At 40.9% G+C, this 6,234-nt stretch overlaps 1 long non-coding RNA gene across 1 annotated transcript; it reads right to left on the bottom strand.

The window, feature by feature from the left end:
- Positions 1-1,790: 1,790 nt before the first annotated feature.
- LOC125538329 lies at positions 1,791-5,342 on the bottom strand. The gene is made up of 3 exons (XR_007296305.1): positions 4,810-5,342; positions 4,601-4,660; positions 1,791-4,415 (listed from the first exon to the last, which is right to left on the bottom strand). It is a non-coding gene; the product is annotated as an uncharacterized LOC125538329 (long non-coding RNA).
- Between the last annotated feature and the right edge of the window lie 892 nt (positions 5,343-6,234).

Raw genomic sequence — 6,234 nt, 5'->3', positions numbered from 1 at the left:
TCCTTGATTTGATTAACCATCATGCAGCTGTTATATTTTTTGCAGCTGTAATCTTTAATATGAACATATTTTCATAATAGTGGTAAAAAATGTTTCTAAAGAAAAACATGAAAGTTGTTTCTTAAAAAAATGGTGGTAACTCTTTCTCTAAATAAAAAAATTGTGTAACTCGTTTTCTGAATAATCTGAAAGATTGTAAAAACAAGGTTAATAAAAAATTGTGACAACTATGTTTATGAAGTTTTTTGTGTACTTCATTTTTTATGATTAGGCTACGTTTATGACCAGACCGGACAGTCGTCGTTTTTTTATAGACTGTACAAAAATTTGCAGGCATGTACCACAAGAAAGTACGCAAGATCTGAAAACTTGACATTGGTAGGGTGCTTAATAAATGTATTTGGAAATGTGGTGCTTCATAAATATTGAAACAATGGGCCTATGAGTACAGGGCTGAGCACGGATTGAAAAGTTTAACCTGGCTAGCTACCAAAAAAGGCATCCTCGAGGATTTGTTTCGTTGATTTGGTTTAATCCTTATTCCAGAACCATCAATAATTACACAGACAGTACTTTCTATTGTCTCAGGTTAACTCTTGATTGGAACCTGACTGAACAATGAACAAGTCCAAGTATCTTGACAAAATTTCAGTAGTAACCAAATTTCAAATAAGCACCTTTTATGCCAAGAAATTAACCATCAAGCATAATTTGCAATATATTATCAATCTGACAAAAGAATCACTACAAATTCTATTAAATCCTTTTTTAAATAGGGGTTTTCATCACGTTTAGAAATCAGACTGTAAACAACAATTTTCAGTGCATGTTCAAGGTGTGTTACAGGCCTACATCTATATCAGAATCTCAAATTACACAATTTTGTGGAGTCACCATGGCGATGCAAGATCTGAAGAAAATATAGTGGGGCCTGACCTTGCTGCTGCTGACTAACATAGATTGAGAAGGTAATGGCTGCGGGCTTCGAGTACAACGTCAGGGAGGATGATGCCTAGGTCGTTGAATGTATCCCCAACCATGGATCTCCTCTTCCTCCTTTTGATCGCCTCCCGATCTCACAAGCACCCTTGCCCGGGATACACGGACGCCGTACACGCGGGAAGATGGATAGAGCCACACACCCCTACCTTGACCAATCACTGATCTGGAGGGGGTCAACGATGGCCGGATCTGGAACGTCGGCGGGTGGGGAGGCCACGGCCGTCGTGGCGCCGATTGATATCCATGGCAAGGCATCTTCGCAAGGGAGGCAGTGGCGTGTGGAGAAGGATCGGCAAGGCTCCTGAAGGGGATCGTCTTCGGATCCTCGACATGATGGGCAGCAGGTCCTCAACGGGATCGACTGCGTCTCCTGAAGTGGATCGTGGTCGGCGGCGAAGGGATGGAGCGGCGGTGGCGAAGGATGGAGGGGGGCGGCGCATGATTTGCTGAGTGAGTCGTGCGTGCGAGTGGTTCTCGCTCGAGGGTGGGCGGCCTCGCTCGTACGTGCGTGCGATGTTTTGGTTTTTTTTTCGCTGGTTAATTTTCGCCGGTTTGTGCTCGGTGGTTTATTTTCGATCGTCTCGGTTAATTACGACGGGAGGTTGGGCGTGTGCCGGACTCGATCGCGGGGTTTTCCTTGGTTTTTCGCGGCTGAGACGGAGGTGGGAGGAAGTATCAAAGAAGTACCAAAAAAGACCGGGTGAGGTTGGACGAAAATAAAACCCGGAACGCGACTTACCAACTGAGACATTAGGAGTAGAGATGACAAACTCTTTAAATTGGCTTGCATAACATAGTTACAAAATGATTCTCTCATGTATGGCCCCTTTTAGTTCGAACTCACCAATTGTTGTCAAAACAAAAAAGTTTCTTGGGAATACATAAGAACATAGTATTCACTAATAGGGACATTTGACCTAAATCCTCCAAATATATGCATTAGACAACAAAAGTAGAAGCAGCGACACAAAATAGAGATAAAGGAGTAAGAGACTGCCTAACTGCAGCACCTTCCGGTTGAACAAATGCCGCCATGCCTCATTGGTGTCATGACAGACACATCCTGGCAGTGTAGTGCCTCCATCAGTGGCTCAACACCATGCCTCCCTACCATGGTGCATGGTCATCTACTCACCACTCGAGCAGGATATGTGGAAGCCCTGTAATACTTAAAAATGAGTGAAGATATTCAGTAGGATTTTTATATAACAAAGTTTAATAGTTCACTGGTTGGCCATTGTGAATGTAATATTTTGATCATTCTAAGATTCATTTTAAAAGAAATATTATCATAACTAATACCCACACAGCTAATAAGGCAATATTATAGTTGATGTTTTAATGATAAACATTGAACTGGATTTTATTGCATATTTCAGAGTCCGGATAATGCAAGAGTAACGTTGGTCAGAACTTCCAGTCAGGTGTATCGGTAATTTGTATTATTGTTTCTAATCAATAATACATTAGGACAACCAACTTTGAGCTTGCAAGAAAAGGAAAGTAATATATGCTATTAGCTAGCCATCTTGCCAGTTCATCAACACACTAGTGAGGGTAAATGATTCGTAAAATCAAAGTTATAATTTTATATTGTCAGTGTGACTTTTGCTTCAAGAGGGATGTTCTAAGTTGCATCAGAACTTGAAGGCCTCGCCAGATACTAATTAGTACATCACATTAGATCTAGGGATTCATATGTGCATCAAATTAGCGATTGGTGTGATCCCAGAGCAGACGAAGCGGCAGACTCAAGAGTCATGGAACAAAGGCATGCAATTACATCTAGCAAAAGAAATGACATCCAAAGAGGAGAATGTAGAATTTGTAATCAAGGTATAGATTCGCCTAAGCTGAAAGCACAAACGCAATTCATTATTTTCGGAAGTAAATCATATCTAAACATAGTTGATCTGCGGGTTCTTGAAGAAATAATGGAACCGATAAAGAACAATATACCATAGAAAATAAACAAGATGAGCGAGAAAAAACATGGTGCAGAGTTGAGTAATTTAGCCATGGAAACTAATTTCCAATGACAAACTGAATCGTGTTCCTCCGCTTCATGTTTCTTACAGTTTCACCTATTTTTCATTGCCTCATTATTAATTATCAAGGGAATGAGACTATGATGAACAATGAAGCACTAAAGCTTAATACCAACAGCCTTTGACAAAGCAGACTAAAGGTATACAGCCAACCGCCATATATAAAGGTGCACAATATGAGTTCAAAGATATTAGTTGATGAAAAACCTCACTGAAGTGACCAGAAACTGAACCTGAGAATAGATTAGGCATGTGTGCCCGTGTGTGTCGATAGCATCTCACAGTAAATGAAATCGTGGGATACAAATCTGAGCAACAAAATCGAGGAATTAATAATCAAGGAAAATATCAATTATGTACCTTTGTTTTAATAGGAACATCCACATTGATGTGGTCATGGACCAAAAAGAATGGCATGATGAGCTATATTTAGGAATGATGCTCACACATAGACCAAGCAGATCACATGGGAATAGAAATCCTTCCAAGTTCACTGCTCATCCGCACGCACCAATGAAACTAAATGTGTTCTGCTTATGCCCATGATCAAGCGACTTTCACATGAAAGCTATAATGAGATCTAGAAGGAGGGATGCCTCTGGGAGAGAAAGGCAAGCGAACAGAAAGTTTTCTTGCGAAGGCAATCCCTAGGAAGGAATAAGCAGCCACACACGAAGCGTCACGCAATCGCTGGCTCTTTCTATTCCTCGTGAAGGGGAATAGTTATTTGATTAAGCTCACCATAGTATCCACTCAGCACTCGACTTTAATGACCATGAAAACCAAGTACTAATCATCTTTGAATCCCTGCACTCAAAGAAGAAATTCCATCTTGTAAAATGCAAATCAATTAAATTCTAATACCTTTGTATTACCAATGGAAGAGGCAAAGTAACACACTCAAAATTACATATTAGAGAAGGAAGGAGAAAATGTGCATCTCACTGATCCAAATGACCATGCTACAGTATCATCATAATAGGTTAGTGCATTCTAACTATGTGTATCAGGGTGTAGTCTGTCACTTGCAAATAAAAAGGCTTTCATTCAGATCATTACAGCGCCTCTAAGAAATGGGGATGGGAGATCACACAAAATTTCAAAGATACTATACATGACTTGAAGAAGCATTTAGAGTAATGATGCAGATTAAATCGAGATATTTGCGACAAAAAGTTGCATCCAAGAGTAATGGTACATAGTAGCACAATCCTTTCCGATGAAATATTTACACAAAACATGGTAAGAGAAATGTTGCATTGCTCACAACATTTACTGCACGGACGCTGAACTATGGCCTATGAATCACAAAAAAAACTATTCCTGATTTACCTCTAAAACTTCATAGACAGATCGCCGCCCACCCTACACGAGCAACATGAAGGAAACAAAATTTAGACAGCCCTTAAATTAACACAGGATAGCAAGTCTAAAATCTACCAGAAAAGGTATCAATAACTGAACAAAGGTACACTTGCAACTCAGTTGAATCTAGACTAAGTACTCTAGAGCTCCATGCTGCAGCAAAGATTGCCCATTGCAAAGGTTACCTGGGTGAGGATAGGAAGGAGGCGCTGCCCTTGCTCTCCTTTTCGGCACATCAGAACCGGCTTACCTCAGCATAGAGAAGCACAGGAAAGAATAATCCATGGGTAAAGGTTAGTCTGGATTCCCAAAAGCAACCAGTAGTGATTGCATATTACTTTGTATATAAATTAATGACTGAACCAAAATGTTGTGAAGTTAGGAGACTGTGTACCTTCTTCACTCGGTCTGAAATCTCCACAAGTGGTAAAAGCTTCGTTCCCATGGTCAATCACAATAATTGTTGACAGCTTGGAAAGCACCAAACCTGCTAGGAAAGGGTGGCTTGGATTGCTACAGAAAAAAATCATGGTATTCTTATATGCACTCTGAAAGAAACATCCAGGAAAAAGAAATTTAATTATTTATGTATGTCTTTGTATCTGATCTGAATACCTGATGTTTCGAATCACAATGCTAATGATATACCCAAACCATGATGAATTCGTACACTACCGAATCAACATGTTAACAATTACATCAGCTTGATTAGTAGGCACAACTACAGCAAACTAAGGTACACACTAAATGATGCAAGTATGAAAATAACTAAGGTGGATGGTCAATTAATCTATACATCAAAACCTGAAAATAAATTGGATACCTTCCTTATGCCGTTCTCGAATAAATAGCTACTAGTGCACAGTTGCTGAACTGTAAGCTAAAGAATACAAAAAACATCAGTTTTTTGTACTGACTAAAACCTATATATTCATTTCTGTTCTATGCTCATGGAGTGCTTGGTGTGTGTAACACCCTCGATGCGACTATATCTCCCACGTGTCGAGGCACGACTTAGAGGCATAATCGCATTGAAGGCATATGTCGCAAGTAAGGCAATCTTCACAACATCTCATGCAGTATAGATAATAAAAGGGGAGATAACATAGTTGGCTTACACTCACCACATCAATCAAGGTACATAAATAACATTACATCATTCAAACACTCATGGCCCGACTACGGCGCCAAAATAAAAGATAACCCAACATGCGACACGGTCCCGATCACCCCCAACTGGGCACCACTACTGATCATCAGGAAAGGAAACATAGTATCGTTGAGAGTCTTCGTCGAACTCCCACTTGAGCTCGAGCGCGTCACCTGGAGCAGAATCATCAGGCCCTGCATCTGGTGTAATAGTAATCTGTGAGCCACAGGGGCTCAGCAATCTCGCACCCTCGCGATCAAGACTATTTAAGCTTATAGGTAAGGCAAGGTAAATATGTGGAACTGCAGCAAGCGACTAGCAAATATGGTGGCTATCCTGTTCGCAAAAGAGAGCGAGAAGAGGAGGCAAAGCGCGAGCGAGAAACTAGAGAACAACCTGCGCAAGCATTACTCCAACACCATGTCCACTTCCCGGACTTCGCCGAGAAGAGGCCATCACGGTAACACACTCAGTTGATTCATTTTAATTAAGTTAAGGTTCAAGTTATCTACAACCGGACGTTAACAAATTCCCATCTGCCCATAACCGCGGGCACGGCTTTCGAAAGTTCAAATCCCTGCAGGGGAGTCCCAACTTAGCCCATGACAAGCTCTCACGGTCAACGAAGGAATAGACCTCCTCCCAAGACGTTCCGATCAGACTCGATAT

Source organism: Triticum urartu, chromosome 1 (assembly GCF_003073215.2).
Source record: "Triticum urartu cultivar G1812 chromosome 1, Tu2.1, whole genome shotgun sequence".
Lineage (NCBI taxonomy): Eukaryota > Viridiplantae > Streptophyta > Magnoliopsida > Poales > Poaceae > Triticum > Triticum urartu.
The sequence above is the reverse complement of the archived record's forward strand: the minus strand, read 5'-3'. Positions and strand labels throughout refer to the sequence as shown.